Below are 24,259 nucleotides of genomic sequence, written 5' to 3'. Positions count from 1 at the left end.
CTAGCTCAGGCTGACCTGGAATTCACTCTGTAGTCTCAGGGTGGCCTTAAGCTCACTGTGATCCTCCTACCTCTGTCTCCTGAGTGCTGGGATTAAAGGCATGTGCCACCACACCCATCTCATTTTTAAAATTTTTTATCAAAAACAAAGAGTGAGAGAGAGAGAGAGAACTGGCACGCAGGGCCTCTAGCCACTGGAATCAAACTCCAGCTGTGTGCACTATCTTGTGTGCATGTACAACCTTGAACACTTGCATTACATTGTATGTCTGGTTTATGTGGGACCTGGCTTCACAGGCAAGCACCTTAACCACTAAGCCATCTCTACAGCCCAAGAATACATTTTGTATATGGTGTGAGTTATGGCTCAACCTTCTTGCCTGTACAGATAGCAACTTTTTAGTCATTTGTAGAAAAAGAAGACTTTCTCCCTCCAGACTGTTTTTTTTTCAGGGGGTGGGGATGCCCAGACTGACCTGGAGCTCACCTCTATCCATGTGTGAGTCTGGAGTCTTTTAGTTTATTCCACTGTGTACACCCCATTACCAGGGCTGAACTGTATTTTGTATGTGAGAGAGAGAGAGCAGCAAGAGTGAGAGAGAGAGAGGGAGGGAACTTGTCACACCAGGGCCTCCAGCCACTATAATCAAACTCCAGACACGTATGCCACATTGTGTGCATGTGCAAACTTGTGTGCTTGTGTCACCTTGTGCATCTGGCTTATGTGGGAGCTGAAGAGTTGAACATGGGTCCTTAGGCTTTGCAGGCAAGCGCCTTAACAGCTAAGCCATATCTCCAGCCCCTGTACTGTCTTAATTGCCACAACCTTATGTCTATTAGAGTAAGTGCTTAATCTTAGTCTCTTCTTTATAACTGCTATTATGGTCTTACTAAATTTCTCAAGAAGCTTTGTGGAGGTATGAATTGGGATTGCATTAAATTTATGCATTATTTCCTTAGTTTCTAAAATGCTTTTTCTATCCATAAACATCTATTATATCTCCATTTAAGATCTTATACATCTCTTATCAGATTTAGTTAGTTGACTGGATATTCTGATACTACTGCAGGTGTGTTATCTCTGTGATAAGTGTTCTCACTGTTTTCTCATTGAATTCATACAGAAAAGAACTAGCCTTTATTTATCATAGCCAGTTCTACTCTGTCATTGTCTAGCAACTTTTGTAAGTATATAATTCTATCATGTGCAAATAGTTTTGATAGTCTTACTACCTCCCATGTCTTAGTCTTGTCTGGTGTACTGGTTTGAGCAAGCCAAGCATCCTTGCCTACTTCCTGATTTTAAAAGAAATGCTACTACCACTTCTCATGAAATTTGCTCTGAGTCTTTATGAGACCTAAATATAGATTTATATAAATATATGCATAAATTTATTAATATGCAAACATGTTAAAGAATGTGGAATGAGCTTTCTTTAACATTTTTTGCATTCCTAAAGTTATCATAAGCTGTTTCTCCTTTCTTCTATTAAATCAATGAGTAACCTCATTTAATTTTTTTACATATTGGAGCAATCTTGGCATTCCAAAAATTAACCCCGTCAGTCTGATGTTGGGTTTGATATATATGGTTGGACTTAGTTTATTGAATGTAGTTTAAAAATTGTTCTTTGCTGGGTGTGGTGGCACACGCCTTTAATCCCAGCACTCAGGAGGCAGAGGTAGGAGGATTGCCATGAGTTTGAGGCCACCCTGAGGATATATAGTAAATTCCAAGTCAGCCTGAGCTAGAGTGAGACTCTACCTCAAAAAAAAAAAAAAAAATTGTTCTTGCTGGGCATGGTGGTGCACATCTTTAATCCCAGCACTCAGGAGGCAGAGGTGTGAGGACCGCTGTGAGTTTGAGGCCACCCTGAGACTACATAGTTAATTCCAGGTCAGCCTGGACCAAAGTGAGACCCTACCTTGAAAAACCAAAAAAAAAAAAAAAGAAAAAGAAATAAAGTTTGTTCTCAACCACAATTTACTTATTCATTGTACTGTTAGTAAACATTCACATTGTTTCTAGTTCAGGTGGTTGTAGGCAGAGCTGCTGTAAGCACTCTGAATTTGGTAACAGTATATTGGAATTTCTATAGGAACAGAATCATTAAGTCATGCAGACAGTGTGCCAAGCTATGTCGAAGTGATTTTCCCAGTTGTAGTTCACCATGTTATATAAGTGTTTTCGTTGCTCCATGTTCTTACCAACATAATATTAATACCAAAAGTAATGTCACCATGGGTATTCTCTCTCTCTACTTTAGCCATTCTAATAAATGGGTTAGAGTCACACTATGGCTTTCAGTTTCTCTGATGCCAGTGAAGTTGGCCTCTTTACATATTTATGGCCCAGTTGAACATTCCTTTTAAAATATTTTATTTATTTATTTATTTGAGAGCAACAGACACAGAGAGAAAGGCAGATGGAGGGAGAGAGAGAATGGGCGTGCCAGGGCTTCCAGCCACTGCAAACGAACTCCAGACATGTGCGCCCCCTTGTGCATCTGGCTAACGTGGGACCTGGGGAACCGAGCCTCGAACCGTGGTCCATAGGCTTCACAGGCGAGCGCTTAACCACTAAGCCATCTCTCCAGCCCTAAAATATTTTTATTTATTTATTTGCAAACACAGTGAGAGAAAAAATGGGTACACTAGGGCCTCTAGCTATTGCGAATGAATTCCAGATGCATGCACCATTTTGTGCATCCAGCTTTATGTGAGTTATTGCTTTAGGTCCCACCAGGGAAGGCTGAGCTGGACTCTAGGAGCAGGCTGGGCCCAGCTGCTCTCATCTATCTCTTCCTCCAGGGATCAATGGCCCCAAGGCCTCACTACAGCTACTGCTGTTGCTGCTTCAGGCTGCTGCATGTGCAGGACAAAGAGCAAGAACAGTCCCTTCCCTCATCTCCCAGGAGAATGAGAACTGTACACCTCTGAGGAGAGAAGAACTATCTCTTCCTTCATCTGAGGCTCTGAATACCCTTCATTCACAACTACAAAATCACTTTGCCCTTTTCTTCAGTTACCTACTCTGATCTAGAGCTATGTCTGAAGGCATCAAGTGTGGGATAAGGACCAGTAGAGCTGAGTGTAGGGGCAGAAACCTCATCTTCACACTTGAGAACTGTCAGTCAGAGAAGTGACTTTATCTTAGTTGTGTTATTTAGTTTTTTGTTTAGCTCCGTTTAAAACAGGAGATGGTTGTGCTTGCCTGCAGGACGTGGATGAGGTAGATCCAACCCATAAAGAGACTCTCCAGCACCGGAAAATGCCAGACATGAGTGGCCGGAAGCCTGAATGCCCTTGAAGGCCTTGTAAGCTGGCCAGTTCAGACAGTAAGGTACACCCAAGAGCTGTTTTTATGTAGTCTGGGAACCAAGAATGTTTTGAAAGGACTGAACAAAACAAAATATATGTAGCTGACTCCATGTGTGGCCCATACAACCTAAAACATTTACCATTGCCCTTGACACAGAAAGCCCATTGTAATTTATTTTTGTTCATATTTATTTATTTATTTATTTATTTATTTATTTATTTGAGAGTGACAGACAGAGAGAGAGAGAAAGAAAGAAAGAGGCAGAGAGAGAGAGAGAGAATGGGTGCACTGGGGCCTCCAGCCACTAGACGTGTGCACCCCCTTGTGCATCTGGCTAACATGGGTCCTGGGGAATTGAGCCTCGAACCGGGGTCCTCAGGCTTCACAGGCAAGTGCTTAACTGCTGAGCTGTCTCTCCAGCCCTCACTGTAATTTTGAGCAGTCACCTGCCCACAGCTCCAGCAACTACCTGTGAAGTTTATTTATTTATGTATGTATTTTGGTTTTTTTGATATAGGGTCTCACTCTAGCCCAGGCTGACCTGGAATTCACTATGTAGTTTCAGGGTGGCCTTGAACTTATGGCGATCCTACCTCTGCCTCCCGAGTGCTGGGATTAAAGGCGTGCACCACCACGCCCGGCTATGTAAAGTTTTTGTTGAACTCAAAGCTCAGGGCTGACCAACGGTTTTCTGAGGCCACCGTCATTTGTCTCAGGTCAGGATCCATTTAGTACAACAAGCCCAAGAGCACAGCCACAGCCTTTTAGCTGGAGCATAGTGACATCATCTCTTGGCTTCTACCCGGAGGAGAAAGATGAACCACGAGCCAAGCCTGATCACACCCTTTGTCATACCTGCTGCTGGGCAGCTCCAAACACTGGCTCACCCCATGTGACCAAGGACACTGGAGAACCGTCCCCTCTAGGAGATAGTGGTGAGAATCTCCACATCCCTCAATTCCACATCAGATGAACTTGGAGTTGCCAAAGGAAGGACATTTGGAGCACCTAGATGGCTTTATGCACAGGGGAATTCAGAGGACCTCAGGACAGTCTCTCCTTGCACAGGCCAGGTGGGTGCACACACTGCATACTGCATACTGCAAATACATACATACACACACAGAACACATACTCCACACATAGACACAATACACACACTACACACTTGACGTTCATTTTGTCCTTTTCTGGGTCTAGCTGGGGCTCTGGCATGTGTTTCTGCTCTATACATCCTAGTGTTTCTGGTTGGCTGCAGTTGCAGCCCCCTCACTACTATTGTGGTGCCATGTCCACAGCACGCCCCCCCCCCATTATGAAGCCTTAGCTGGACATTCAGTCTCACAGGACCCTAGGCCATTCCCAACCTTAGAGGAGCACATTTGACCAGACGGGCATCATGCCTTCATGGCATTGCTCAGCCTCACTTGCCACTGTCAAGCTCTGCCACCTCCCCATACCCCACAGAAGCTTATGTTCCTCAGCAACAACTCCACAGCCAAGGTTGAAAAGACCTCTGGACACATGCCCAGTTTCAAGAGTCTCTCAAGAAGGAAGGCCAGCAATGATGCTCACAGTGAGTGGGTGCCTGCCTTCCCTAAGATTCTTTGCCGAGTTCCCTGCGAGGCCACTGCCGTGGGCAGTTCTGCCTGCCTCCTCCATGCTTGTAGTCACCAGTGACCGGGCATAGAGCTGGGTTGCCCAGTTCTCTTACAGACTACTTCTCTCAACCTCTAATACAACAAGCATGCCAGTGTAGGCCACAGATCTTCTTGACCAATACCATGAGCTTAGCAGGAAGGATTCTTCTCTGGGTCCTCAGGTGGCTTCCAACCTGACGCTCTGTTCACCTTACCTAGGCCTCCTTTTCCCAGAGCTGGGATCTCCTCATCACTTGCCACTCCAAATCCATTGCATCATCTAGGAACCAATTCTGTATGTACATTGGGTTCTTCAGCTGCAGACACACAGGGCAAAACACAGTGTCAGAGCTCCAGGTAGGGGAGCTTGGTGGGGATGTTGGGCTGGTTTCAGGCTGCCCCTGTAACCCCTCATCCATAGACCAGTGCCACCCAGGCATTTTTTTCCCTTAAGAGCCAAGTGAGCCAGTGAGCTTAGACCCTCCCTGCTAAGCACCCCTGGTGACAGTGAGTCCTGGCCAGTGGGTGAAGCACTGCCCCAGCAGCCACTCCTGATCTTTTGTAGCTCTGGAGGCATTTGGGATGGGCTGGCTTTTGGAATGAAGAACAGCACAGCACTGGGATTTTGGTAGGAGTGGCTTTGAGCCTGTGACTTGCTTTGGGGAGAATGAACATCATCAGCATGTGGAGTCTTTCAAATCTTGGCTGTGCATTGAGTTAGATCTTGATTCTCCTCAGCTGTGTGCTGTGTGTTTTTCAGGGCAGAGGTTTGCACACTCTTCTTTAGATCTTTTCTGAGCATCTGATGCTTTTTAATGCCTAGAAAACAGATTCTTGTTTTTGTTTTTCTCTCTTTTTTTTTGGTTTTCCGAGGTAGGGTCTCACTGTATCCCAGGCTGACCTGGAATTAACTCTGTCATCTCAGGGTGGCCTCGAACTCACAGCAATCCTCCTACCTCTGCCTCCCGAGTGCTGGGATTAAAGGCGTGCGCCACCATGCCCGGCTCTCTTTTTTTGCATGTGTGTGTGGTGTACATGACTGTGTATATGCGTGTTCCTATGTGTGTGGGTACGTGTGCATGTGTGTTTGCATGTGGAATCAAAGGATAACATCAAGTGCCCCCAGCTCTTTCCACTTTACTTGTTGAGACACAGTCTTTCACTGAACCCAGGGCTCACTGATTCAGCTAGCTGGCCAGCAACTCTCCAGGATCCTCCAACTTCTACCTCCTCAGTCCTGGTATTGCAAATATGCACTGCCACATTCAACTTTGATGTTGTATTGGGCTCCAAATTCAGGTCCATTGTTTAGGCAACAAGCACTTGACTGACTGAACTGTTACCAGCCCCCAGATTCTTTTCTCCTAGTACATCATGGAGACAAGACTTAGGGTCAGGGCAGGTCTTTGTGGATGGAGCTTCATAGTTCATAGTTCTGATATATATATATATATATATATATATATATACATATATATATATACATATATATCAGATATATATATATGGAGAGAGAGAGAGAGAGAGAGAGAGAGAGAGAGAGAGAGAGAGGGAGAGAGATATTCATCATGCCTTTCCCCCATTTCTTGTGCCCAGAAATAGTCACTATTCAGTTAAAGTCATCACGGGGCTGGAGAGATTGCTCAGTGGTTAAGGTGTGTGCCTGCAAAGCAAAAGTACCTGGGTCCAATTCCCTAGTACCCACATAAAGCCAGAAGCATAAGGTGGTGCATGCATCTGGAATTTGTTTGCAGTGGCTAGAGGCCCTGGAACACCCATTCTTTTTCTCTCTATCTGCCTCTTTCCCTCCCCCCCCACTCTTAAATAAAAACAAACAAATAAAAATATTTTAAAAGTCACCACAGATCACTCTTGCTTGCTCCTGCACTTCTAGTGGGTGGAGTCAGTTATCTTTGGCTATATCTGGTTTTATGTTGAGATGTTATCAGGCTGTCATGTGACCCAGTCATATGTTCACAGCTGAGTAGATTTGATTTCAGTGCATAAGTCTGAAGCTTTTCTAGTCTGCTGATGGTGGAACATGTGCTGCTTCTGACACAGATGCTGTGGTCCTCCTTGTGTGAATGGCTATGTGGTGTGTGTGCACTCACTCTTTCGGTCACCTATGCAGGAGTGGCTCTATAGGTCACAAGTGAAGATTCTGCTTTGCTTACATACACACCCACAAACAGTTCCCAAAGTGGCTATAACATTTGACACCACATCAAAAGTGGGAGAATTCTCAGTGTTCATCTCCACCAACACTGAGCATTGTGGGACATGATGGTTTTCAACATCTGGTAGATATTCAGTGGGGTTTCATTGTAGTTGTAGTTTCTGTCTCCTTATAGGTTAGTTAATTTGCATCACTGGAACTAAATTCCTAACATAAATAACTTAAAGGAAAGAATTTTTTTTTTTTTTTTTTGAGGTAGGGTCTCACTCTAGCTCAGCCGACCTAGAATTCACTATGTAGTCTCAGGCTGGTCTTGAATTTACAGCGATCCTCCTACCTCTGCCTCCCAAGTGCTGGGATTAAAGACCTGAGCCGCAACACCTGGCAAAGGAAAGAATTATTGATTCCAGCTCATGGTGTCATGGGTCAACGTACCATGGTAGTAAGAGTATGCTAGCCAGATAACGAATGTCATGACAGACAGAAAGCAGAAAGGGCCAATCACAGGGAGGAGCCAGGGCAAACCATAGCCCCCAAGGACATACCTCCGGTGACCTGCTTCCTCTAAGAAGACTTAACCTTCCACAGTTTTCTACCACCTCCCAATAGTCTCTCAAATCTCGACTGCGTGAATGCATTGAATCATTGATTAGGTCAGGTCCCTCATGATCTAATCACCCCTGGAAAACCCTTCACAGACAGACCAGAGTGTGCCTCTCCTGTCTCCTCAGTGGCTCTTAGTCCAGTCAGGTTGGCAGTCAAGACCCATCACCACTGCTGGATGATTAGCCATGCTGAGCACTTTCATACAGTTCTTGGCCTTTAGACATTTTTCTCTGTGAGAAAAATGTGCTTCACTAAGACTTTTCTCCATTTTAAAATTAAGGTTGTTTCCTTAATATTTATCTTTTTGGTTTTTTACTTTTACTTTTAATTAATTTATTAAATTAAATTTATATATTTACTTATTTTGAGAGAGAGAGAGAGGCAGATACAGAGAGAGTGAATGGGTGCACCAGGGCCTCCAGCCACTGCACACGAACTCCAGACGCATGTGCCATCTTGTGCATCTGGCTTACATGGGTACTCGGAAATCAAACCTGGGTCCTTAGGCTTTCCAGGCAAGCATCCTAATTGCTAAGCCATCTCTCCAGCCCTTGTTTTAGTTTTTGTCTGTTTGGTTGTTTGTTTATAAGGTAGGGTTTCACTTTTAACCTAGGCTGACCTCCAGGTGGCCCAGGCTGACTTTGAACACACTGCAATCCTCCTACTTCAACATCCCACATGCTGGGATTAAAGGCACAAGCCATCACTCACAGCTTTGTGCCCTCTCTCTCTCTCTCTCTCTCTCTCTCTCTCTCTCTCTCTCTCTCTCTCTCTCTCTCTGTGTGTGTGTGTGTGTGTGTGTATGCACGCATGTGGAGGTCAGAGGACAGCCTCACATGTCATCCTCAGGAACACTGTCCCTCTCCTTTGAGATAAGCTTTCTCATTGACTTGGAGCTCACCAACAAGCAGACTGAACTTTACTAGACTCTTTTCCTAGCCCCTGAAAAAATTTCAGGTGGCAGTTTTGGAATTCAGTTCAACATTGCCTGTTTTTCAGTGAATTCTTTGGCCCCTAGTTGTTATTCAGACTCCATTTTCCTGTAGATGCATTAGCACCTACAAGCTAATCAACTGAGCTGACTTGTACTTACTCAGAGACTACCTGTGTATCTTCAATACTTAGACCTCTGTTGTGAGTTGCTTTGTGGGCTCAACTTTTTAAGTGCTCCTAAGAGCAAATAACATGAAATTCCACAATGGTTGAGTGCCATAAGCAGGTTCAGATTTGTTTGTCTGGTGTGTGTGTGTGTGTGTGTGTGTGTGCCTGTGTGTATGTTTTTGAGATAGGGTCTCGCTGTAACCCAGCCTGACCTGGAATTCACTCTGTATTCTCAGGGTGGGATCAAATTCATAGCGATCCTCCTACCTCTGCCTTCCCCGTACTGGGATTAAAGGCATGTGCTGCCATGCCTGGCTTGAATTCTTTTATATTCCTGTGGGTTTTTTATTTTGTTTTGTTTTGTCACCTTGTCTGTCAGTTACGAACCCTGTCAAAATCTGGGGACACATCCATTTCTTTTTATTTTATTAATTTGCAAGCAGAGAGAGAGAGAGACAGACAGAGGTGGAATGTGTGCTCCAGGGCCTGTAGCCACTGCAAACAAACTCCAGGTGCACGTGCCCCCTTGTGCATCTGGCTTACGTGGTTACTAGGGAATCAAACCTGGGTCCTTTGGCTTCACAGGCAAATGCCTTAACCACTAAGCCATCTCTCTAGCCCTCCATTTCTTTTTTATATTTTTATTTATTTATTTGCAAGCAGAGAGAGATGGAGAGCAGAGAGAGAGAATATGGGCATATTAGGGCCTCCTCCCACTGCAAATGGAACTTCAGATGCATGTGCCACAGCATCTGGCTTTTTACATGGGTCCTGGGGAATTGAACCAAGGTCACTGAGCTTTGCAGGCACATGCCTCAACTTCTAAGCCATATCTCCAGTCACCCTCTGTCATTTCTTTTTTTAAGTCTGTTAATTATTGCTTCAGATTTATCAGACTGTCATTAACATATTTTGGCTAGGATTTTCTGGTGTGCATTTCTTTCTTTCTTTCTTTCTTTCTTTCTTTCTTTCTTTCTTTCTTTCTTTCTTTTTAGAGAGAGACAGTGAGAGTAAGAGACACAGAGAGATAATTGTCATGCCAGAGCCTTAGCCACTGCCATCGAACTCCAGGTGCTTGCATGTGTGACCTTTCACTTGTGTCACCTTTGTGCATCTGGCTTATGTGGGATCTGCAGAGAGATCAAACATGGGTCCTTAGGCTTTGCAGGCAAGCGCCTTAAACACTAAGCCATCTCTCCAGCCCATGCTGGTGTGGTGTGTTTTTCTTTTCTCCTTCTTTAATACCATGTCTTGGACATTTCTTCAAATAAAAGAAATCCAAAACTAATAATATCTTTTAACCCGTGCCTTCAACATTTACATTTTTTTAACAGACTTAATTCACTGTTATTTTTCTGTATAAAATCCCTATGTGGTAACCACAGCTGGAGCCTGGGTCCTCTGCACTGAGACTAGTGTGGGTTTCACAAGGTGGTCAGTGAACTCCTGGTAGGGAGACTTAGGTAACACAGCCTGTTTTCAGAGGTCGGGGATCAGATAGCTGTAGGTCTTAGAGATGGCATCAAAAGTGGCCTTAGCAAAGTTGCCCAAGGTGGCTGTGCAGCCCCTGGCTGAAGCATAGCAGTCATCAGTACCAGCCATCACCAGTAGTTTCTTGGGCACAGGGACAGAAAAAGTGCCAGTGCCCCTGGGGGCAGGGATTTGGTGCACCAGCACAGAGCCACAGTGGCCTGTCATCTTACAGAAGACTGTGTGGGGCTTGCCGATCTTGTTCCCCCAGTAACCTCTCAGGACAGGCACAATGGAGAGCTTGGCCAAGATGATACCCCTCAGATGGCAGTGGCTACCTCCTTAGAGCACTTGACACCCAGGCCAACATGACCATTTTAGTCCCCAGTGGCAACAAAAGCCTTGAACCTGGTCCACTGGCCAGCGTGAATCTGCCTCTATACTGGCACAATCTTCAGAACCTCGTCCTCAAGAGACATCCCCATGAAGAAGTCAGTAATCTCAGACTCCTGGATGGGCAGGAAGAGCAGATGGATCTCCTCCAGGGACTTGATCTTCATGTCCCTGATCAGGTGTCCCAGCGTGGTGATGGGATCCACTCCTTGTCTTTGGCTTTGCCTCCACAGACTCTGCAGGCCCAGTGACCACTGCCAAAACCTCCAGGAGCTTCCAGGCCCTCCTGCTGTACTGGCGTCATCCACCATTTGGTGTTTTCCAAGGAAGAAGCAACTTTTACATTTTTAAAATATTTTCATTCATTTGGGTGAGACAGAGATTAAAAGTATGAGTGTCCTAGGGTCTATTGCTGCAGCAAACCAACTCCAGCTGCATGTGCTGCTTTGTGCATCTGGCTTTATGTGGGTCCTGGGGATTGGAACCCAGACTGGCAGGTTTTGTAAGCAAAGGCATTTAGCTGCCAAGCCATCTCCCTAGCCTTTAACATTTACATTTTTGTGCCTATGTCTAGGTAGGTTCCATAGGAAGCCATTGCTGCCTAACAAACAATCCAGAACACAATGTCCTCAAACAACAGATGCTAACTACCCTACAGCTTCTTTGGGCTAGGAGCCAGATGAGCCAATTAACCACTGCTGCTGACCCAGCTCAAGTGGGACGCCTGCCTTCCTTGACTTTGAATAGGAGGGGAGCAAGCTAGGCATGGAGGTGTAGGCCTTTAATCCCAGCACTCAGGAGTCAGAGGTAGGAGGATCACTGTGAGTTCAAGGCCACCCTGAGACTACATAGTGAATTCCAGGTCAGCCTGAGCTAGAGTGAGACCCTACCTCAAAAAAAAAAAAAAAAAAAGGAGGGGCGCACACACATTACAGATGCCAGAAAGCAAGGGCCATGAAGCCATTGGGGCAGATGACCACAACATTCACCAATGAATTCACTTAACTCCCCTCACATACCTCATCTTTTCTCTGTTTTGTTCTCTTTTCAGTTTTCCTCCTGGGCTAGAGGTTATTGCAGTCTGACCCTATGCTTTGGTGGTGCCTAGAAATTACTGCTTTTTAATTCTTTTATTTATTTATTTATTTTTAATTCTTGAAGCACAAAGTCATACCTAGACAGCCCAGTGGCCTTGAGGCTTAGGGAAATGCCCCTGGCTTTTTGCTGCTGTTGTCAGTTGACTAATGCTTGATTGATTGATGCTAGGCAAGGGCTCACCACTAAGCTGCCCCTCAGCCCAGCAACATCTCTTACATCCAGAGTCATCCCTATCATCACCTAGTCTTTTTTTATCCTTTATTTTATTTATTTAGCTATTACAGAGAAAGAGAAAGAGAGAATGAATATGGATGCACCAGGGCCTCTAGTCACTGCAAACGAATTCCAGATGCACGCACTACCATGTGCATCTGGCTTATGTGGGTACTGGAGAATTGAACCTGGGTCCTTAGACTTCTCTACAAACACCTTAACCACTAAGCCATTCTCCAGCCTCTAGTCTGTGTTTTCACATCTGCTTGTGTGCATCCCTTCTCCCCCTCCCCCCCATCCCCTCATGTGTCTCAGACTATCAGGATGGAATGCCTTTTTTTTTTTTTTTCAAACACTTGCTCACTTGGGGAGGTTCTGGCATACACTGATGATTATGTGGTCCTCAAATGTCTTTCTCATGCTATTTGTGACAGAGATGGATGGCAGTGGGAATGCCAAGCAATGACCATCTGCTCTCAAGACACCATAGGTATGGGTTGGCTGGCATAGCTGTACCTACTCCCAGAAAACCAGCATCTTCCACCATCCTCCCTCTCCATGGTGAGATGTCATTGATGATCTGCCTACTTTGAGGACTTCTAGTCTGTCTGGGTGTGAAGTTTATTTATTCATCCTGGATTCTTTTTAAATATTTTTATTTATTTGCATGTGTGTATGTGTGTGTTGTACACACCAGGGTATCTTGCTATTGCAAATGAACACCAGATGCCTGTGTCACATCTTATATCTGAGTTTACATGGGTGTTTGGGAATTGAACCCAGGTCAACAGGTTTTGCAGTCAAGAGCCTTTAACTTCTGAACCATCTCCCTAGCCCTCAGCCTGGGTTCTTTGGTCTTTAAACTATGCACTGGCACCATAGTCAATATACTGTCTCTCAGCCACTATCTATAAACACCACCTCTGTCCCAGTCTCTCTCTATCCTTTTTTCCTCTTGGCCTCAGACTTCTTGCTAAACCTTCCTGCTGTCTTCTGTATCCTTACTCTGCATTGTCTGTACTGCTTGCTTCCTGTAATACAATCTGAAATGACCCCTTGCCTTGCTTCTGCTCATCCCATCCTCAAAAGCACTATGAATCTGTGGGTGTTTTCATTTCTGTTATACTAGTTTCCATTACTTAGAAGTTCTCCTTTTTAAAATATTTTTTAATTTTATTTATTTGAGACAGGGAAAGAGGCAGACACACAGAGGAAGAGTGGGAGAGAGAGAAAGAATGGGTGCACCAAGGCCTCCAGCCACTGCAAATGAATGCCAGACGCAAGCACCACCTTGTGCATCTGGCTTACATGGGCTCTGGGGAATTGAACCGAGGTCCTTTGGCTTTGCAGGCAAACACCTTAACCACTAAGCAATCCCTCCACCCTAGAAGATCTCCTTTTTAATAAAATTATTAGGCTGAGCTATTGCTCAGCCATAGAAAATTTGCCAGTCACAAACTCATTCGCAATGGGAAAGCTATATTAAGAGCATATTGTGATGCTACATCATATCAGCATTTGTTTGGCGGAGAAAGTAATACTTAGATATGATACATTATTAAATGGATTCTCAGATATTATACATTATCAAAAGCATGATTTACAATGATTAAAAATAAAGAGCAGGGCATGGTGGCACATGCCTTAGGAGAATCGCCATGAGTTCAAGGCCACCCTGAGACTACATAGTGAATTCCAGGTCACCTTCAGCTTGAGTGAAACCCTACCTCAAAAAACCATAATAATAATAATAATAATAATAATAATAATAATAATAATAGGAAAAACTTGCCAGTCATATCCATGAAACCCTGAGCTTGATTTAAAATATATACTGTCAGCTGGACGTGGTGGCGCACACCTTTAATCCCAGCACTTGGGAGGTAGAGGTAGGAGAATCACCGTGAGTTTGAGGCCACCCTGAGACTCCATAGTGAATTCCAGGCCAGCTTGGGTTAGTGTGAACCCCTACTCTGAAAAACCAAAATACACACACACACACACACACACACACACACACACACACATATATGTCATCAACAAAAAGAGAAGACTGGTATTATAAAGACATCTTTAAAAACATATGTATGTATAGCCATTTTTTAATCTTTTGTGTGCAAGGACAAATGCACATGCATTTATTTATGTGCATATGTGGAGGTCAGAGGCCAACTTTGGTTGGTGGTGCTTTGCCTTCCACCTTATTTGAGGCTGAGTCTCTCATCCTTGTTCACCACTGCATTTGAAGGCTAGCTAGCCTGCAATCTTCCAGGCAGTTCTGTCTCTGCCTTTCTTCTCTGCATAGGTATGTATTTTTGTATTACAGACACTGACATTAGAGCGCCCTGCTTTATGTGGGTTCTGGCAGTCCGAATTCAGGTCCTCACGCTAGCACAGCAAGCATTTTATCCACTGAGCCTGTGGTTCGGTTCTTTTTTTTTTTCTTGTGTGTGTGGTGTATGCACATGAATGTGCATATGTGGCACTCCATGAGCTCATCTTTGGTGGTCAGAATAGACATCAGGTCTGGCTCCATCACTGTTCCACCAGTTCTTTTTCGTTGTTGTTGTCTATTTTTTAATGTTTTTAATGATTTACTTGCAAGCAAAGATAAAGAGAAGAGGCATGCCAGGGACTTAGACCATTGCAAATGAATTCCAGATGCATGTGCCCCTTTGTGCTTCTGGCTTTACATGGGTACTGGAGAATCGAGCCCAGGTTGTTAGGCATGGCAGGCAAGCACCTTAACTGCTGAGCCATCTCTTCAGCCCCCCACCAGTTCTTATTTGAGCCCACTGATCCTTGAGCTTACCTGATTTCCTGTGGAACTGGGGTTACCGGTGCCCATGGCCATGCCCAGCTGTTTATGTGGGTCCTGGGGATCGGACTCCTGAGTAGTCTGTAGGGCGTCTTCTGGCCCTCATGCTTGTGCAGGAACTGCTCTTAACAGCTGAGCCCTCTTTCTAGTACTTGTGGCATTCCTTTTTTCCCCTCCCCCTGAGACAGGGTTTCACTCTAGCTCAGGCTGACCTGGAAGTCACTATGCAGTTTCAGAGTGGCCTTGAACTCATGGCAATCCTCCTATCTCTTCCCCCCGAGTGCTGGGATTAAGAGCGTTCACCGCCTTGCCTGGCTCCCTGTGGCATTCTTTAATGTTTCTTTTCCTTGCCTATACTTTCCATTTTGAATTTGAAATTGTGGAATTTATATTCTATCTAATTGTCTGGTAACTCTAAGAACTGAGGTTCTTGGCCCTTCAGCGTACCTGAGGCATCTATCTCTCCAAACCCATGGCTCGGTGCTCTGGTGGGAGCCCACCAGCCACATAACACTTCATCCTCCAAATCCATTGACAGGCTGACTTGAGGTTCCATTTTTTTTCTTAGTTCTGCTTAGAACCAAGGAACATTCCTCACAACCCTGCAGGTGAGTCAGAGTAGGAAAGGTGTAGTCCTTCCGGGCTGCTGCTTTGTTAGGCAAAGGTCTTCCTCTCCCAGAGGATGCTCATCTGTCCCGCATTCCCAAGGGTACTGCAGCTGACTCTGGTTAGCCAAGCCTCAGAACAGGAGCCTGAGGGCCCTTGCCTTCCCACTCCCTCTGCCCTGCTTGATATGCTCCCTTACTCCTCTGCTAGTTCTTTGTACTGTAGCTCTTCCAGGGATGTTTCTCCTATCTTCTGCCCCATGTTTGGTCTAGACGCCAGACATCACTTAGATGGGTGTGTCCCTCATCCCAGAGGCCTGCCTCCTTCCAGAGTCTATTTCTGCAACCTCTTCAGGGGTTCTGGCCTCTCCTCTCCACCTTCCCTCCCTCCAGAAGGCCCAGGCCCAGTTCTGCTCTAGTGTGTCTGCTCCATTGCAGATCTCTTTCCCTCCTTGACATGCAGCTGGCTTGGTCTTGGTCTCTGACTCCAAGGTGATACACACATTCCAGGCACCACAGCAAGTCCTGTTTAAACTCTGTCAGAGCTTCTGAGCTGACCCAGCTAAGGCAGCAAGAGGTCTGCTGACCACAGAGGACAAGATCCAGTGGACAAAGCCTCCCCTCTCACCACAGAGCCACCACCCTTGGACTTGTGCCTAGTCACCTTCACAGATGTGGCCTCTGGGCCTGACATCCTGAGGTCAATATCTTGGACCATCACGTGGGGCATCTAACTCCCAAGAGGGTTGTCTGGGCAGCTGCAGAGTAAGGACAACTTCCAAGAAGCCTGGGTAGCTGCTGCCTGCCTTCACCTCTCAGTCCCCTGTGCCCACTACCCATCTTGGGCATGCCAAAAGTCAGCGTCCAGGTGCACCAAAGCAGGAAGGGGCTGCGTATCTCCACGTAGTCTGGCCACTGGGTGGCACATCCAGGATGGCCAGGGTGGGCTTAGAGCTGGAGCACAGACTGGGAGAAAATGGCCCATTTCAGAACCAGTGGGAAACCCCAAACGGACAAGCTTGAAGAATGCGGTGGATGTGGGAGCTACAGATCTCTTGTGCCATGTGTCCTGGATTCTATCCTCTGTGGTCATCAAACCTCCTTGCTGCTTTAGCCAAGGCAACTCAGGGGCTCTGGCAGGGTTTCCTTGGCCATTTCCTCCCTGAACATAGAAATAATGCCTTGCCTCCAGCAGCCTGAATGTTCCTAACCTACGGCAAGCCTCGCGGGTGGTGTTGCACAGGAGGCTGAGGGTAGGGGGTAGCCCTGCCTACCCACCCCGCCAAGCTGTGGCTATCATGCCTCTGGGGTACAGAAGAGAGGTGCAGGGGTGAAGTGGGGCCTTCTTCCTTGTGGCTGTCACCCCAGACAGGTCATCTGGGTCGATGCCTCGGCCTGGGTATATGTGGAGAGAGTGTTTTCTGAAAGCTGTGGAAGACAGGTGGGTGGGATTCATGCAAAAGTAGGCGGCTCTGGAGCCAGCTGGCACTGGAATTCCTCTCTGCCCTGGCCTTGCAGAAGGGCGATGAGAAGTGGGCGTGTCCTAATAGGTCTGCTCAAGGAGCGTGGCTTTTGTTGGTGGGCATGATGGGGGCCAGTAGCTGTGGTGCCAGAGTTCGATGGGCGTGGCCTATGACAGTCAGGCGCAGGCTGCGCTGTGGGGCTGTGGGCGTGGGTCAGGATCGGTCAGGGGCGGGGCATTAGGTGGGATGGGCGGGCGGGGCATTAGGTGGGATGGGCGGGCGGGGCGGGTCCCTGGCCCCCGGGTCTCAGCGCTCCTCTCCCCGCAGGGCTGCCGCGTCACCTCCAAGCGCCGTGCCTAGTGTGCCGCGGCTCGCCGCGGCCCGCCGGGCCCTGCAAGCGCTGCCACTCCTTCGGCGTCTCGGTGCTGCAGGGCGTCTTCTTCGTGCCGCTCGGCCGGGCAGCAGGTGGAGCCAGTGACGAGGACGCGACCGAGGCATCCCCAGAGCGAGGCTCTTCTCCGCGGGAACACACGCGTAGATGAGGGACCTTGTATGCAGAGCTATTTCAGAGAAATTGCAGCCGCCCTCTCCAGTGCCCGCATCCCAGCCCCTGTGCCCATGCACCCCGACCCCTGCCCTACCCACAGAACAGCGAGAGCATCCCCTGGCGCCAGACGACCTCTCTGGAGAGAGGCTGACCCGTTCGTTGCCTGGCGTCTCCCAGCCAGGTAAACCCAGCTGGACACATTTAATCAACAAGTCTGGTTCTACTGGTTCCGTCCTCTGCACTCAAATGTTTCTTTCCAACCTGGTGCTGGGCGGATGGGTAGGAAGAGGGCACCCACCCTGAGTTGGACCCTTTAGAATCCCATCCCAGTGGTTTCCGGTGGTCAGTGGGCCAGGTGGTCCATGGGGAAAGCCTCGAGGCCTCTCTGGGCTCAGGATGGGGTGCCGAACTGTGGTACTCACCCAGAACCAGGTTCTTTGTGGACATGGAGAAGTCTTCTATAGTGTGAATGTGTTTCCCCAAAAGCTCATGTGTTGTAAACTTGGTCCCCAGTGCAACAGTGCTGAGAGGGGAGTCTTCTGCCAGGGACTGAAGAATGTACTAATCCTGCCGGGCGTGGTGGAGCACGCCCCAGCACTCGAGGCAGAGGTAGGAGGAGCGCCGATAGTTCGAGGCCACCCTGATACTACCTAATGAATCCAGGGCAGCCTGGGCCAGAATGAGACCCTACCTCAAAATAAAAAAATAATAGTAGTAAAGAAAAAATGATGTATTAATCTTTTCATGGATTAATGGGTTTTCTGGGTGTGGATTTGTCACAAAGGTGAGTTTCTACTGACCTACTTGCTCCGTCTCACATGATGTAGCCCAAGGCTTCCGGAGCACAGGGACCTCAGGTACTGCCCTATGCTCTTGAACTTCCCAGCCTCCAGATCCATGTATCAATTAAACCTCTTTTCTTTGTAACTTTTCCAGTGTGTGGCATTTACTCATAGCAACATGAAATGGATTGAGGTATGGCTATGTCCCCAGCCTTCCACAAAAGGAGAGAACTTCCTTTGGCTTTGGACTGGAGAGAGTGGCCAATAGGGCAGGTTTGAGGGGCCCTTGCAGTCAGTACGAGTGCCTTTCTCCATGGCAGGGGCCTCAGTGGTCCACTTCTGCGTGCCTGCAGCTCCTTCATCATGGCCCTGGGATGGTATATTCTGTGTCACTAGGCAGTAGGCCTGATCTGAGCCAGCTGTGAAGAAAGCACTCCTGGCAAGAGTGGGCTCACAGAGAGCGCCACCTTTATAGGCAGTCCTGTGGGCATGCCCACAAGATCAATGTGAGTTGCTGGTGGAGCACAGTGGTCCCCACTGGAACCCCTAGGTCAGGCCAAGCAGTAGAGCCCAGGGGGTCCTGTCTTAGAGCTGACTTTCCCCAGCCCTCAGACACACCAACTATTAACCATACTCCTATGTGGAGGCTACACTGAACTTTCTCTCTCAGGGGCTGTGGCCTCAGGTAGACCCATCTGAGGGTTGACCCCTTCCTGCTTGCCTGTGGGGTGAAGCGCCCAACAGGTCCACAGAAGTTTCAGCCTACCAAGTGCTGGTTTGGCCCAGGTGAGAAGGGGCCTGGGCAGTGGGCTCTGGAACTTGGGCTGGGCTGGCCAAAGGGTAAGGTCCCAGCCATGGATAAGGTTAAACAGTGGGTCCCAGCTATGGCCCTTGCTTCTGTAGCATGAGGCAGAGGCACCCCCTTCAGCATGCTTCCTGAAGTCCCACCTTGGCCTGAGTCCACTTCTCCAGGTTCTCCCCTGGCCTGGGGAAGGGGTGCTGCCCTCCACACTTAGGGTGCCTGTTGGAATAACAGGCAGTGTCCAGACCTGCAACTTCCCAGGATCCCCAACCATACACTACTCTTTGTGTGCTTTACCTCCCCACATTGCCCTCACATGACATAGTGGCCTCTCAGTCCCAGAGGTAGATTCAGAGAGCCCTGTCTGCCCAGGAAGAGGCTAGACAGGGACTTAGGAACAGAGGGTTTACAGGAGAGAATTATGACCACCTTAATACCCACTGCACAGATCTAAGGTTTGAATGGACCTGACTTACTTTTCCATGTTTCTATCTGGTGATGAGCAGAAATTCAGGGTCTCCATCTTGATCCACTCCAATGTCCTGGTCCTTGGAGGGCCCATTCTAGTCCAGAAATAGCATGGTCCTTGGTCCAATGCCCACCCTGAATACCTGGCTTCCCAAGGTTCAGGGACACTCACCATGCTGATCTCTAGCTCCTGCTCAGCATGTCACACCACACTTCTCACACTTCCTCCTCACCACAGCCTGGCCAGAAGCAGACATTTCCAAAGACCCCAGGGCCCCATCAGAGCCTGGCCATAGTCTAGGCCCATACTGAACACCTTTCTGTTGGAGAGGAGTTGGCTAGGGATAAGGATAGATCCAATTGTCCAGGTGGTCTCACTTTCTCACAAGGCCTCCCTTCCCCTCCCCCATGAATTTATAGTTCCCACATGTCTCCTGAATCTGATGCTGATTTCCCCCATCTCTTTTTTTTTTGTGAAAGGGAAAGTGGGGGAGGGGAGGTAATTATCATGGTTTATTGTCTATAATTATGGAAGTTGTCAAGAAAAAAGAAAAAAAAACAGTATTTCCAGAGAAAACCAGAAACAAAAGGCCTTCATATACTCATTTCCTGATTAGTACATATTTCCTGATGTCATGAAGTTAATCACCCTAGTAAAGGTACTCTTGTTCCTTACTTTCACTTGGGTTACCACTATGAACTCTCATGTTTAGTAAAGAGTGAACTGTGTCTAAAGGCCTTTCCACATGTCTGGCGTTCATAAAGTTCTTGGATTCTGCATGTTCAGTGAGTGCTAAACTATGTCAAAAAGCCTTACACAGACTTTACATCCATAGTTTCTCAACACTATTAACTCTCTGATGTTGAATAAGGGCTGAAGTCAGTCTAAAGAATTTGCCACAGTCCTTACATTCAGAAGACCACTACGAATTTGTTGATGTCAGTTGAGTTCACTGCCTACTCCAAAAACTTTCTCACATTTTTTACATTTTTAGGATTTCTCACTAGTAGGAATTCTCTGATATGTCTAGTGAGGGATGAACGATTTCTAAAGACCTTTCTACATAATTTGGATTCAAAGGGTTTCTTACCTGTATGAATTCTCTGATGTCAGACAAGTTCTCTTATGTACTCCAAAATCCTTCCAACATTCCAAACATGCATAAAGTTTCTCACATGTGTGAATTCACTGATGTTCATTGGGCTGTGACCTAATTATAGTATCTTTCTCACAATATATAGATGAATTCTCTGATGTCAGTAAGCTATGACTGAAATCTAAATTCCCTGCCACATTCCATACATTCTGAAGGTTTCTCATCATTATGGATGTTCTGATGTCAAATAAACTGTACACATACTCTAAAGGGTTTACTACAAATCATGCATTCATAGGGTTTCTCACCATTCTTTCTTTGAAGAGGAGTAATCTCTCCACTCCTATAAATATGCTTTCATTTTCCTTACATTTGTAGAATTTCCCATTAGTATGAATTTTCTGGTATACTCGAAGATCTTCATAAAAACTACTGTAGCCCATGCATTTACAGTGTTACACTCCATGGTGAATATTCACATGTAGTATGACTTATCTATTCAAAAGGCTTTCCAACAGTCATGACATTCACAGTTTTCTCAACAATACATATCCTTGAAATTGATCACAGTTTGAATCCCCACTGAAGACTTTTTACCATATTTGTGATTTCATAGGACTTATTGCTGTCATGGAATTTCTGGACTCCAAAGACAAGAAGCCTGTGTCACCCAACTGGAAGAATCAATATCTTCCCTAGCAGAGGTGGCTCTCCAAAAACCATAGAGGTTTAGACCTCCTGTTCATGCAACATGGTGGCTTATGTGCAACCTCTTCCCCACACAAAGATGGTCATGGGCCCGGGGCACATGAAGCCCTGGTCTGTGCTGGCCTGGCAGCCCCTGGGTGCCAGTGAAGGGAGAGCACCAGTGAGGAGCGTGGCCCAAGGCCAGGTGACTGCGCTGCCTCCTGGGAGCTGCCTTCCCCATCTCTTTTTTTTTTCAGGTTTGACTTATGCTATTTACTCAGAATAAACATAGATTTTGGAACTTTGTTTCTTATAACGTTCCTGAAACACATTTTTAAGAATATGAAAGCAGATTTAAAAATTATTAGAAATTTTTTTACAAATTTAGTATTGAGTAGTTTTAAGATTAGACATAAATCTTGAGACTATTGTCTGTTAGTAGTTCCATATAAGCATAGAAAGATAAAGATAACTGTTAAACAGTTACAAATATCTCATAAGAAGTCCCATAGCAACTTGACATTCACCCATCACCATGCTGGGGTCAGGATCCTGAGATGCTCTGTGCTTGCACTTCCCTGGCTCTGCAAGGCAGGGAAGCTAAGAAAGAGCCAATTTTTCCCCCTAAATTCCAGGCTTCCCCATCTCTTATCAACACAACATAAAATGCACTCACCATTTTTCACTTTTATTAACAAGTTCATACATGTAAATAATGTATTTTGATCATATTCATCCCTATTACCCTCTCATCCTGTTCCTGCTCCCACCCCCTGTTCTTCCCAAATAGATCCCCTTCTACTTTCATGTCTGAGTTTTTTGTAACTGAAGGGTTAATATACTTCCCTGAAAACTAAATGGAACTGAAGAGTTAATATCTATCCCTAAAGCTTGCGAGCAATAAAGAAAGTTTGGCACCATCCCTGATTGATGTACTTCCCTTAGCCTAGATGGCCTTGAAGGACCAGAGACCATCTGAGTATCCTCCCTTAGACAATTCTGGCTGAAGAAGCCTATTCTGAATACGGACACAAACAGCTACAATTTCCTTATCAAGTGCATCTGGTCCAGTCTGTTTTTCTTAGGATCCTCCTTATAAGCTTACACCCCACCCTGGCCCAGTGCTTCAGCCTTCAACCTGTGGGAAAGCTGAGTCCCCTGGCTGTTTTCCCTCAATAAACTGTAGAGATCAAGTCTGGTCTTCTCTTTTGCTTTCCTCTTACAAGTTCCTTACAGTAACCCACGACGTTTAGTTAAGGTTGCTTGCATAAGTATGTATGTGTGTGTTAGGGTGGGGGGATTTAGTGGAGTATGGCAACATACCAATGGCTATACTACCAAAGGAAATGGCTCCCCCCCCCCCCGAAACAACCACTAACTGCCAATAGCTCCTTAGGGAGGAGTGGAGTCTCGGGCCCCACTGCCATCCATGATGAAATGTTGACAGGCCTGATCTTGTGCAGGTCTTATGCAGACAACCACAATTACTGTGAGTTCATGAGCACAATGGCCATGGCATGTCCCAAAGACTGTGTTCTACAGCACTCCTCCCCATCTTCTAGCTCTTACTGATTTCTTAATCTGCCTCCCCCTTCTTGTTAGGTGAGCTCCTGTGAGACAGGGGTCTTTTCAGATCTTACATATCTATTTATACACTGATACCAGAACAACCTGAGTGAATAAACCTGAGGGTGAGGTTGGCCTCTAGGAGCTGTGACCACCAGGAGGACCCAGCAGTGCCTGCACCATTTACTCGATGACCAATGAGTGGTGGACCTTGGGTTTGGCTCTCTCAGAACCAGAACCAGCAGACTGTGAGGAGGAGCCATAGTTCAAAACATGGCAGCAACATGACAGGGCCTGTCACTCTGAGGAACTGGGGGAAGGGTGGATCCAGAAGTTGCTGAGCTGCCCCTCAGGAGCTCACACCCTTTTACTGTTACATTTATGGGTTCCCTTGCAGAGTCTAGTGGATCCCTACTCAACTCACATGGCACGAAGGTTCAATGAACTCATGAAGGTCTCCTTGTCCATCTGCAGAAGGGAAATGGGCCCTACAAAGGCTGCACCCCTTCTGAGCATGGCCGGTAGCCATTGGACGTGTCACCTGAGCCCTCCTTGAAGAGCCACCACCAGAACCCCTGCCCTGTCCAGGTGTGCCCGTCTGAGTGTACAAGCCCCATGTTTCCATTTTATTGGGTATGTTTTTCAAAGTGGCTACACCCATTTATAACCCTGGCAGCCATTCATGGAAGCCCTATGTGCACTTACCAAAGTTTCTTCCTGCAGTGTAACTGGAACACTATCCTCACGTATGACATTGCTGTTATCTTTTTAAGATTTTTTTTTTACTTTTATTTACTTACAATTGAGAGAGAGAGAGAGATGGGTATTAACATTAAGAAAAGTACTCACAGGCCAGGTGTGGTGGCGCATGCCTTTTAATCCCAGCACTTGAGAGGCAAAGGTAGGAGGACCCTGTGAGTTCAAGGCCACCCTGAGACAGCATAGTGAATTCCAGGTCAGCCTGGGCTAGAGTGAAACCCTACCTCACGAAAAAAAAAAAAAAAAAAAAAAAGGAAAGAGAAAAATGCTTACAGGGCAGTTTGATGAGCATAATATATGCATTTAGCCAGACAACAGCAGGACCCTAGGATTCGTGAACTCCCCCCACCATAAGCTTTTGATTAGGTTTTCAGTACCAGTCATGTACTCCCTCCCATGGAGTGGGCCTCCAGGCCAATTAGAGAGCAGTTGGTTTCCCCCATAACAGACATTCCACTATTGCACCCGTTGGCTCTTTTGGCCTGGCTGGCCAATCTAAGGTTTGAAGTATCAACTGCTGTTTATCACCACTAATGGCTTCTCTCTCCCATAGGGCTGCATGTAGTATAGCTTTCTCCAACTTTCTGGCAGCTATTCCAGAGCAAGGAGGTTTTCAGCTCAGCTCTAGCTTGATTTCTTTTTTTTTT

At 46.5% G+C, this 24,259-nt stretch overlaps 1 pseudogene; it reads right to left on the bottom strand.

Annotated features, from left to right (window-relative positions):
* Positions 1-10,212: 10,212 nt before the first annotated feature.
* LOC105944030 lies at positions 10,213-11,011 on the bottom strand (annotated as a pseudogene).
* Between the last annotated feature and the right edge of the window lie 13,248 nt (positions 11,012-24,259).

Source organism: Jaculus jaculus, chromosome 6, assembly GCF_020740685.1.
Source record: "Jaculus jaculus isolate mJacJac1 chromosome 6, mJacJac1.mat.Y.cur, whole genome shotgun sequence".
NCBI lineage: Eukaryota > Metazoa > Chordata > Mammalia > Rodentia > Dipodidae > Jaculus > Jaculus jaculus.
Note: the sequence above shows the minus strand (reverse complement) of the source record. Positions and strands in the feature narration are given on the sequence as shown.